The following is a 13,122-nucleotide window of genomic DNA, read 5'->3' on the forward strand; positions in this document are numbered from 1 at the left end:
TTATTATTATATCATATTTCATTGTTCATGATAATCGTTTATTATCCATGCTAGAATTGTATTGATAGGAAACTCAGATACATGTGTGGATACATAGACAACACCATGTCCCTAGTAAGCCTCTAGTTGACTAGCTCGTTGATTAATAGATGGTTACGGTTTCGTGACCATGGACATTGGATGTCGTTGATAACGGGATCACATCATTAGGAGAATTATGTGATGGACAAGACCCAATCCTAAGCCTAGCACAAGATCGTGTAGTTCGTATGCTAAAGCTTTTCTAATGTCAAGTATCATTTCCTTAGACCATGAGATTGTGCAACTCCCGGATACCGTAGGAGTGCTTTGGGTGTGCCAAACGTCACAACGTAACTGGGTGGCTATAAAGGTGCACTACGGGTATCTCTGAAAGTGTCTGTTGGGTTGGCACGAATCAAGACTGGGATTTCTCACTCCGTGTAAACGGAGAGGTATCTCTGGGCCCACTCGGTAGGACATTATCATAATGTGCACAATGTGACCAAGGAGTTGATCACAGGATGATGTGTTACGGAACGAGTAAAGAGACTTGCTGGTAACGAGATTGAACAAGGTATCGGGATACCGACGATCGAATCTCACGCAAGTATCGTACCGATAGACAAAGGGAATTGTATACGGGATTGATTGAATCCTTGACATTGTGGTTCATCCGATGAGATCATCGTGGAGCATGTGGGAGCCAATATGGGTATCCAGATCCCGCTGTTGGTTATTGACCAGAGAGTTGTCTCGGCCATGTCTGCATGACTCCCGAACCCGTAGGGTCTACACACTTAAGGTTCGATGACGCTAGGGTTATAGGGAAAGTATGTACGCGGTTACCGAATGTTGTTCGGAGTCTCGGATGAGATCCGGGACGTCACGAGGAGTTCCGAAATGGTCCGGAGGTAAAGAGTTTTATATATGGGAAGTCCCGTTTTGGTCACCGGAAAGGTTTCGGGTGCTATCGGTAATGTACTGGGACCACCGGGAGGGTCCCGGGGGTCCACCAGGTGGGGCCACCAGCCCTAGAAGGCTGCGTGGGCCAAGTGTGGGAGGGGACCAGCCCCAGGTGGGCTGGTGCGCCCCTCACCAAGGCCCAAGGCGCAAGGGAGAGTGGGAGGGGGCAAACCCTAGGTCCAGATGGGCCTTAAGGCCCACCCTAGGTGCGCCCCCCTCTCTCCCCCCTTGGCCGCAACCCTAGATGGGTTTTGGGGCTGCCGCCACCCCTAGGGAGGGAACCCTAGATGGGGGCACAACCCCTCCCCTTCCCCTATATATAGTGGAGGTTTTGGGGCTGCCGAACACACGATTTGATCTCTCTCTTGGCGCAGGCCTACCTCTCTCCCTCCTCGTCTCTCGTAGTGCTTGGCGAAGCCCTGCTGGAGTCCCGCGCTCCTCCACCACCACCACGCCATCGTGCTGCTGTTGGACGGAGTGTTCCCAACCTCTCCTTCTCCCCTTGCTGTATCAAGGCGTGGGAGACGTCACCGGGATGCACGTGTGTTGAACGCGGAGGCGCCGTGGTTCGGCGCTTAGATCGGAATCAACCGCGATCTGAATCGCTACGAGTACGACTCCTTCATCCACGTTCTTGCAACGCTTCCGCTTAGCGATCTACAAGGGTATGTAGATGCACTCTCCTTCCCCTCGTTGCTAGATTACTCCATAGATTGATCTTGGTGATGCGTAAAAAATTTTAAATTTCTGCTACGATCCCCAACAGTGGCATCATGAGCTAGGTTTATGCATAGTTTCTATGCACGAGTAGAACACAAAGCAGTTGTGGGCGTCGATATTGTCAATTTACTTGCCGTTACTAGTCTTATCTTGATTCGGCGGCATCGTGGGATGAAGCAGCCCGGACCGACCTTACACGTACTCTTACGTGAGACTGGTTCCACCGACTGACATGCACTAGTTGCATAAGGTGGCTAGCGGGTGTCTGTCTCTCCCACTTTAGACGGATCGGATTCGATGAAAAGGGTCCTTATGAAGGGTAAATAGAAATTGGCACATCACGTTGTGGTTTTCGCGTAGGTAAGAAACGTTCTTGCTAGAAACCTATAGCAGCCACGTAAAAACTTGCAACAACAATTAGAGGACGTCTAACTTGTTTTTGCAGCATATGCCGTGTGATGTGATATGGCCAAAAGGATGTGATGAATGATATATGTGATGTATGAGATTGATCATGTTCTTGTAATAGGAATCATGACTTGCATGTCGATGAGTATGACAACCGGTAGGAGCCATATGAGTTGTCTTAATTTATTTATGACCTGCATGTCAACTTAAACGTCATGTAATTACTTTACTTTATTGCTAAAGCGTTAGCCATAGTAGTAGAAGTAATAGATGACGAGACAACTTCAAGAAGACACGATGATGGAGATCATGATGATGGAGATCATGGTGTCATGCCGGTGACAATGATGATCATGGAGCCCCGAAGATGGAGATCAAAAGGAGCAAAATGATATTGGCCATATCATGTCACTATTTGATTGCATGTGATGTTTATCATGTTTTACATCTTATTTGCTTAGAACGACGGTAGCTTAAATAAGATGATCCCTCACTAAAATTTCAAGAATAGTGTTCCCCCTACCTGTGCACCGTTGTGAAGGTTCGTTGTTTCGAACCACAATGTGATGATCGGGTGTGATAGATTCTAACGTTCGAATACAACGGGTGTTGACGAGCCTAGCATGTACAGACATGGCCTCGGGACACATGCACTTAGGTTGACTTGACGAGCCTAGCATGTACAGACATGGCCTCGGAACACGGAAGACCGAAAGGTCGAACATGAGTCGTATAGAAGATACGATCAACATGAGATGTTCACCGTTGATGACTAGTCCGTCTCACGTGATGATCGGACACAGCCTAGTCGATTCGGATCATGTTTCACTTAGATGACTAGAGGGATGTCTATCTAAGTGGGAGTTCATTAAATAATTTGATTAAGATGAACTCAATTATCATGAACATAGTCTAAATTGTCTTTGCAAATATGTTGTAGATAAATAGCTCACGTTGTAGCTCCCTGTTTCAATATGTTCCTAGAGAAAGATTAAGTTGAAAGATATTGTAAGGAATGATGCGGACTAGGTCTGTAGTCCGAGGAGTGTCCTCACTACTACACAGAAGGCTTACGTCTTTGATGCACCGCTCGATGTGCAAACCCCTACAATGTCGTCTGTGGATGTTGTGAACACCTGACAGACACATCCTGATGACAACTTGATAGTTTAGTGCACCATACTTTACGGCTTAGAATCGGGATTCCAATGACTTTTTGAACGCCATAGAACATATGAGATGTTCCAAGAGCTGAAATTGGGATTTCAGGCTCATGCCCATGTTGAGAGGTGTGATACCTCTGACAAGTTCTTTTGCCAACAAGATGGAGGAGAATAGCTCAGCTAGTGAGCATGTGCTCAGAATGTCTGGGTGCTACAATCACTTAAATCAAGTGGGAGTTAAACTTCCAGATAAGATAGTGATTGATATAGTTCTCTAGCCACTATCACTAAGCTACTAGATCTTCGTGATGAACTATGACATGCAAGGGATGGAGTTGATCCCGGAGCTGTTCGCGGTGCTTAAGACCGCAAAAGGTAGAAATCAAGAAGGAACATCAAGTGTTGATGGTTTGACAAGACCACTGGTTTCAAGAAGGGCAAGGGCTAGAAGGGAAACTTCATGGATGGCAAACCAGTTGCCGCTCCAGTGAAGGAACCCAAGGTTGAACCCAAACCCGAGACTAAGTTCTTCTATTGTAAGGGGAATGGTCACTGGTAGCGGAATTACCCCAAATGCATGGTAGATAAGAAGGCTGGCAACTTCAACAAAGTATATACGTGTTATTAATGTGTACCTCACTAGTACTCCTAGTAGCACCTGGGTATTGGATACCGGTTCAGTTGCTATTATTGGTGACTTGAAGCAAAAGCTACGGACTAAACGGAGACTGGCTAAGGGAGAGGTGACAATGTGTGTTGGAAGTGTTTCCAAAGTTGATGAGATCACCATCGCATGCTCCATCTGCCTTCGGGATTAGTATTGAACCTAGATAAATGTTATCAGGTGTCTACGTTGAGCATGAATATGATTAGATCATGTTCATTGCAATACGGTCATTCATTTAAGTTAGAGAATAATGGTTATTCTGTTTACATGAATGATACCTTTCATGGTCATGCACCCTATGTGAATGGTTCATTGAATCTCGATCGTGGTAATACACATGTTCACGCCAAAAGATGTAGAGTTAATAATGATAGTACCACTTTCTCGTCGCACTGCCGCTTAGGTCATATTGGCGTAAGATGCATGAAGAAACTCCATGTCGATGGATGTTTGGAGTCACTTGATTTTGAATCACTTGACACATGCGAGCCATGCCTCATGGGCAGGATGACCAAGACCCCATTTTCAGGTACAATGAAACGGGCAAGTGACTTGTTGGAAATCATACATACTGATGTGTGTGATCCAATGAGAATTGAAGCGTACGGTGGATATCGCTATTTTCTCATCTTCACTGAAGATTTGAGTAGATATACGTATATTTACTTAATGAAGCACAAGTCTAAAACGTTTTGAAAAGCGATTTCAGAGTGAAGTTAAGAACCATCATAACAAGAAGATCAAATTCCTACGATCTGATCGATGAGAATTTCTGAGTTATGAGTTTGGCAATCACTTAAGACATTGTGGAATTGTTTCACAATTGAAGCCACCTGGAACACCACAGGGTAATGGTGTGTCCGGACGTCGTAATCGAACCTTATGAGATATGGTGCGATCTATGATGTCTCTTACCGATCTACCGTTTTCATTTTGAGGTTATGTGTTAGAGACAGCTGCATTCACTTTAGATAGGACACCATTTAAGTCCGTTGAAACGAGGTCGTGTGAACATTGGTTTGGCAAGAAACCAAAGTTGTCATTTCTTAATGTTTGGGGCTGCGATGCTTAAGGCTTCAGCCGGAGAAGCTCGAACCCAAAGCGGACAAACACATCTTCATAGGATACCCAAAGGTGACAGTAGGGTATACCTTCTATCTCAGATCCGAGGGAAAATTGTTTGTCACTAAGAACGGGTCCTTTCTCGAGAAGGAGTTTCTCTCGAAAGAATTGAGTGGGAGGAAGATAGAACTTGATGAGGTTGTCGAACCTTTACTTCAACCAGAGAGTGATGCAACACAGAAAGATGTTTTCTGTGGCGCCTACGTCTGTTGAATAGGAAGTTAATGATAGTGATCATGAAGCTTCGGATCAAGTTGCTATCGAACCTCGTAGGTCGACAAGGATATGTACTACTCCTAAGTGGTACGGTAATCCTGTCTTAGATATCATGTTGTTAGACAACAATGAACCTACGAGCTATGGAGAAGCGATGGTGGGCCTGTATTCCGACAAATGGTTAGAAGCCATGAAATCCGAGATAGGATCCATATATTAGAACAAAGTATGGACTTTGGTGGACTTGCTCGATGATCGGCAAGCCATTGAGATAAATGGATCTTTAAGAAGAAGACGGACGTGGGCGGTAATGTTACCGTCTATGAAGCTCGACTTGTGGGAAAGAGTCTTTTCACAAGTTCAAGGAGTTGACTACGATGAGAATTTCTCACCCGTAGCGATGCTTAAGTCCGTCGGAATCATGTTAGCATTAGCTGTATTTTTCGATTATGAAATCTTACAGATGGATGTCAAAACAAGTTTTCTTGCCAGTTTTCGTAAGAAAAGTTGTATGTGATACAATAAAAGTTTTGTCGATCCTAAGGATGTTAAAAGGTATGCTGGCTCCAGCAATCCTTCTATGGACTAGAGCAAGCATCTCGGAATCGGAATATATGTTTTGATGGAGTGATCAAAGCTTTTAGGTTTATACAATGTTTGCTAGAAACTTGTATTTACAAGAAAGTGAGTGGGAGCACTACAACATTTCTGATAAGTATATGTGGATGACATATTGTTGATTCGAAATGATGTAGAATTTTTGGAAAGCATAAACAGTTGTTTGAAGAGTGATTTTCAAAGGAAGACCTGGATAAAGCTGCTTACATATTGGGCATCAAGATCTATAGAGATAGATCAAAACGCCTAATGATACTTTCAAAGAACGCACACCTTGACATGTTTTTGAAGGAGTTCAAAATAGATCAGTCAAAGAAAGGGTTCTTACCTGAATTGTAAGGTGTGAAGTTGAGTAAGACTCGAAGATTGACCACGGCAGAAGAAAGAGGAAGGACGAAGGTCGTCCCCTATGCTCTTATCATAGGCTCTATACGGTATGCCATGCTGAGTACCGCGCCTGATGTGTGCCTTGCCACATGTCTGGCAAGAGGGTACAGAGGTGATCTAGGACTGGACCACCAGATAGCGGTAAAATTGTCCTTAGAGGAATAAGGAAATGTTTCTCGGTTATGGAGGTGATAAAGAGTTCGACGTAAAGAGTTACGTCGATGCAAGCTTAACACCTATCCGGATAGCTCTGGGTAGAGATACCGGATACGTATAATGGAGCAACAATTTGGAATAGCTCCAAGTGGAGCGTGGTAGCAGCATCTACGATATGACATAAAGTTTTGCGAAATACATAGGGATCCGAATATGGCAAGACCTGTTGACTACAACCTCTCTCACAAGCATAACATGATCAAACCCAGAACTCATTGAGTATTAATCACATAGTGATGTGAACTAGATTAGTGACTCTAGTAAACTCTTTGGATGTTGGTCACATGGCGATGTGACCTATGAGTGTTAATCACATGGCGATGTGAACTAGATTATTGACTCTAGTGCAAGTGGGAGACTGTTCGAAATATGCCCTAGAGGCAATAATAAATTAGTTATTATTATATCATATTTCATTGTTCATGATAATCGTTTATTATCCATGCTAGAATTGTATTGATAGGAAACTCAGATACATGTGTGGATACATAGACAACACCATGTCCCTACTAAGCCTCTAGTTGACTAGCTCGTTGATCAATAGATGGTTACGGTTTCCTGACCATGGACATTGGATGTTGTCGATAATGGGATCACATCATTAGGAGAATGATGTGATGGACAAGACCCAATCCTAAGCCTAGCACAAGATCGTGTAGTTCGTATGCTAAAGCTTTTCTAATGTCAAGTATCATTTCCTTAGACCATGAGATTGTGCAACTCCCGGATATCGTAGGAGTGCTTTGGGTGTGCCAAACGTCACAACGTAACTGGGTGGCTATAAAGGTGCACTACGGGTATCTCCAAAAGTGTCTGTTGGGTTGGCACGAATCAAGACTTGGATTTGTCACTCCATGTAAACGGAGAGGTATCTCTGGGCCCACTCGGTAGGACATTATCATAATGTGCACAATGTGACCAAGGAGTTGATCACGGGATGATGTGTTACAGAACGAGTAAAGAGACTTGCCGGTAACGAGATTGAACAAGGTATCGGGATACCGACGATCGAATCTCGGGCAAGTATCGTACCCATAGACAAAGGAAATTGTATACGGGATTGATTGAATCCTTCACATCGTGGTTCATCCGATGAGATCATCGTGGAGCATGTGGGAGCCAATACGGGTATCCAGATCCCGCTGTTGGTTATTGACCAGAGAGTTGTCTCGGCCATGTCTGCATGACTCCCGAACCCGTAGGGTCTACACACTTAAGGTTCGATGACGCTAGGGTTATAGGGAAAGTATGTACGTGGTTACCGAATGTTGTTAGGAGTCCCGGATGAGATCCTGGTCGTCACGAGGAGTTCCAGAATGGTCCGGAGGTAAAGATTTATATATATGGGAAGTCCCGTTTTGGTCACCGGAAAGGTTTCGGGTGCTGTCGGTAACGTACCGGGACCACCGGGAGGGTCCCGGGGGTCCACCAGGTGGGGCCACCAGCCCTAGAAGGCCGCGTGGGCCAAGTGTGGGAGGGGACCAGCCCCAGGTGGGCTGGTGCGCCCCCCCCCCCACCAAGGCCCAAGGCGCAAGGGAGAGTGGGAGGGGGCACACCCTAGGTCCAGATGGGCCTTAAGGCCCACCCTAGGTGCGCCCCCCTCTCTCCCCCCTTGGCTGCAACCCTAGATGTGTTTTGGGGCTGCCTCCACCCCTAGGGAGGGAACCCTAGATGGGGGCGCAGCCCCTCCCCTTCCCCTATATATAGTGGAGGTTTTGGGGCTGCCCAACACACGATTTGATCTCTCTCTTGGCGCAGGCCTACCTCTCTCCCTCCTCGTCTCTCGTAGTGCTTGGCGAAGCCCTGCTGGAGTCCCGCGCTCCTCCACCACCACCACGCCGTCGTGCTGCTGTTGGACGGAGTCTTCCCAACCTCTCCTTCTCCCCTTGCTGGATCAAGGCGTGGGAGACGTCACCAGGCTGCACGTGTGTTGAACGCGGAGGCGCCGTGGTTTGGCGCTTAGATCGGAATCAATCGCGATCTGAATCGCTACGAGTACGACTCCTTCATCCGCATTCTTGCAACGCTTCCGCTTAGCGATCTACAAGGGTATGTAGATGCACTCTCCTTCCCCTCGTTGCTAGATTACTCCATAGATTGATCTTGGTGATGCATAGAAAATTTTAAATTTCTGCTACGGTCCCCAACATTTTCTCCCTCTCTCCTCGGGTGCGTTCTCTTGATTTACTCTCCCCATCTTCAGCTACCGCTCAAGCTATTTAATTACAAGTGACAGAACATGCTCATGATGCGCACATAGCTCGTTGTAGTCGCAAGGACGCTCCGAGGGTCTCGCTTTCCAAGTCTATTTTCTGTTAAGCTAGCACTGTGTGTGGCTTTAGTTTAGTCGTCACTCTATCTTCGCTAGTGTATTTTCCTTCAGTTCAGTGTGTGATTCGGTTTAGCCGTCACTTCTGTTCACTAGTGAACACCAAGTCATTAGTTGGTTGCGTCCACTCTCTCCACGTCCTACACATATTCATCATTTGAACTTTTCAATGTATAATCAAGACCCATGTAAATTTTGCCATTATTGATCAATGAAAAACTTAAGCTTTCTATCACTTTACTTGCTTCTCTTCTTGATTCAAGTAGTTATTGGAGTAAATATTGCCGTCTCTTTCTAACTGACGGAGTCGATGGAACACTACGATGCCGGGCAGGAGAGGCGTGACCTTGCTCGAGGGCCTGGTCAAGGAGATCATTGACAAGATATTTATCTGGTTGCCGCCCAAGGAGGTCCGCCGCTGTCGTGCTGTCACCATGTCATGGCGCAAAGTGACATCCAAGCCCGCGCATGAGCTTTTTCCTTAGAATAGTACCATATAACTTTCTGAGGAGTTTTCTTTCTGTACTTCTTGTATCGAGAAGCATTGCACATTGAACACCTGGTTTTCTCCACGTGCTCGTTTCCGATAAAAGATGCAATGGTTGATGTGTGCGTAGTACCGAATGGCTGGCAAATCAAGAGGGCACACGATTTTCTTGGCCTCCTCGATACTAATAAGACATAAGTTTGCAGTGTGTGAACTTTCTGTAGATACTTCATTTTTCTGAACATGTGAACATTTTTTAAAATATGTGAACTTTCTGTAGATACTTCATTTTTTCAAAAAACATGGGAACTTCATACTTCTTTTTTTTAAACATGTGAACTTTTTGTAGACACAAGTTCTGAACATTTTCTTTAAAACATGTGAACATGTTTTTAAGTGTAACGTGCATTCTTTTGAGTGGTATGAAACATTTTGTTTTGGATTACATAAAAAGAATTATAATGTTGAACATTTTCTGAAAATGTCACGTGCATTTTCTTGAAACGCGTGAAAATAATAATTAAATGTCACTTACAGTTTTCTTCTGTGGTGCCAACCTTTTCTAAGAGTTGAGAAAACTTTGTTTATTGAACAAGTTTTTAAATGTGCGATGAGCACTTTTAAGAAATTATCAAAATTATACTTTCATAATACAAGTATTGAGTATTCTTAGCACATGAGTGACGTCACGTCTACTTGCCCCACCCTTGGACTTATATATATTCCTAGAAGAACTCGTGTATAAACTAGCACGTGATGACAACCGCCTCTTCTTAATGTGCATGCGATACAAACTCATAATTAATTAATTGTTCATGATTTTCCATACGACAATCTCATCAAACAGCCACTAAACACTTCCTTCGTAAGCACACATCTCCAGGTTTTTAGAGATGTCCGCCAGCAATGGCCAGTGGAGGACTGCTACCTCTTAAGCACTGCGTTGGTTTTTCCTTGAAGAGGAAAGGGTGATGCAACAAAGTAGCGTAAGTATTTCCCTCAGTTTTTGAGAACCAAGGTATCAATCCAGTAGGAGGCTACGCGCGAGTCCCCCGCAACTACACAAAACAAATAAATCCTCACAACCAACGCGATAATGGGTTGTCAATCCCTACACAGTCACTTACGAGAGTGAGATCTGATAGATATGATAGGATAATATTTTTGGTATTTTTATGATAAAGATGCAAAGTAAAATAAAAGCAAAGTAAAAAGCAACGGAAATAACTAAGTGTTGGAAGATTAATATGATGAAGATAGACCCAGGGGCCATAGGTTCACTAGTGGCTTCTCTCAAGAGCATAAGTATTTTACGGTGGGTGAACAAATTGCTGATGAGCAATTGACATAATTGAGCATAGTTATGCGAATATCTAGGTATGATCATGTATATAGGCATCACGTCCAAGACAAGTAGACCGACTCCTGGCTGCATCTACTACTATTACTCCACACATCGACCGCTATCCAGCATGCATCTAGAGTATTAAGTTCATAAGAACAGAGTAACACCTTAAGCAAGATGACATGATGTAGAGGGATAAATTCATGCAATATGATAAAACCCCATCTTGTTATCCTCGATGGCAACAATACAATACGTGCCTTGCTGCCCCGACTGTCACTGGGAAAGGACACCGCAGGATTGAACCCAAAGCTAAGCACTTCTTCCATTGCAAGAAAGATCAATCTAGTAGGCCAAACCAAACTGATAATTCGAAGAGACTTGCAAAAATAACCAATCATACATAAAAGAATTCAGAGAAGATTCAAATATTGTTCATAGATAAACTTGATCATAAACCCACAATTCATTGGTCTCAACAAACACACCGCAAAAGAAGATTACATCGAATAGATCTCCACGAGAGAGGGGGAGAACATTGTATTGAGATCCAAAAAGAGAGAAGAAGCCATCTAGCTAATAACTATGGACCTGAAGGTCTGAGGTAAACTACTCACACTTCATCGGAGAGGCTATGGTGTTGATGTAGAAGCCCTCCGTGATGGATGCACCCTCCGGCGGAGCTCCGGAACAGGCCCCAAGATGGGATCTCGTGGGTACAGAAGGTTGCGGCGGTGGACTTAGGTTTTTGGCTCCGTATCTGATCGTTTGGGGGTACGTAGGTATATATAGGAGGAAGAAGTACGTCGGTGGAGCAATAGGGGGCCCACGAGGGTGGAGGGCGCGCCCCTTGGGGGGGGGGGGTAGGCGCGCCCCCTACCTCGTGGCTTTCCTATTGGTTGCTTGACGTAGGGTCCAAGTCTCCTGAATCTTGTTCGTTCCAAAAATCACGTTCCTGAAGGTTTCATTCCGCTTGGACTCCGTATGATATTCTTTTTCTGCGAAACTCTGAAATAGGCAAAAAACAGCAATTCTGGGCTGGGCCTCCGGTTAATAGGTTTGTCCCAAAAATAATATAAAAGTGAATAATAAAGCCCAATAATGTCCAAAACAGAAGATAATATAGCATGGAGCAATCAAAAATTATAGATACGTTGGAGACGTATCAATCATCCCCAAGCTTAATTCCTACTCGTCCTCGAGTAGGTAAATGATAAAAACAGAATTTTTGATGCGGAGGGCTACTTGGCATAATTTCAATGTAATTCTTCTTAATAGTGGTATGAATATTCAGATTCGAAAGATTCAAGATAAAAGTTTAATATTGACATAAAATAATAATACTTCAAGCATACTAACTAAGCAATTATGTCCTCTCAAAATAACATGGCCAAAGAAAGTTCATCCCTACAAAATCATATAGTTTAGTCATCCTCCATTTTCGTCACCCAGGAATGCTCTCATCATGCACAACCCCGTTGATAAGCCAAACAATTGTTTCATATTTTAGTAATCCCAAACCTATAAAATTTCATGCAATACATTAGCGCGAGTCATGGACATAGCACTATGGGTGGAATAGAATATGATGATGGGGGTTATGTGGAGAAGACAAAAAAGGAGAAAGTCTCACATCAACGAGGCTAATCAATGAGCTATGGAGATGGCCATCGATTGATGTTAATGCAAGGAGTAGGGATTGCCATGCAACGGATGCACTAGAGCTATAAATGTATGAAAGCTCAACAAAAGAAACTAAGTGGGTGTGCATCCAACTTGCTTGCTCACGAAGACCTAGGGCACTTGAGGAGGCCCATTGTTGGAATATACAAGCCAAGTTCTATAATGAAAAATTCCCACTAGTATATGAAAGTGACAAAACAAGAGACTCTCTATCATGAAGATTATGGTGCTACTTTGAAGCACAAGTGTGGTAAAAGGATAGTAACATTGTCCCTTCTCTCTTTTTCTCTCATTTTTTTGGGGCATTCTCTTTTTTTATTCCTCACTTGGGACAATGCTCTAGAAAATGATGATCATCACACTTCTATTTATTTACAACTCAATGATTACAACTCGATACTAGAACAAAGTATGACTCTATATGAATGCCTCCGGCGGTGTACCGGGATATGCAATGAACCAAGAGTGACATGTATGAAAGAATTATGAACGGTGGCTTTGCCACAAATACTATGTCAACTACATGATCATGCTAAGCAATATGACAATGATGAACGTGTCATGATAAACGGAATGGTGGAAAGTTGCATGGCAATATATCTCAGAATGGCTATGGAAATGCCATAATAGGTAGGTATGGTGGCTGTTTTGAGGAAGATATAAGGAGGTTTATGTGTGAAAGAGCGTATCATATCACGGGGTTTGGGTGCACCGGCGAAGTTTGCACCAACTCTCAATGTGAGAAAGGGCAATGCACAGTACCGAAGAGGCTAGCAA

Source organism: Triticum urartu, chromosome 7 (genome assembly GCF_003073215.2).
Source record: "Triticum urartu cultivar G1812 chromosome 7, Tu2.1, whole genome shotgun sequence".
NCBI classification, from domain to species: domain Eukaryota; kingdom Viridiplantae; phylum Streptophyta; class Magnoliopsida; order Poales; family Poaceae; genus Triticum; species Triticum urartu.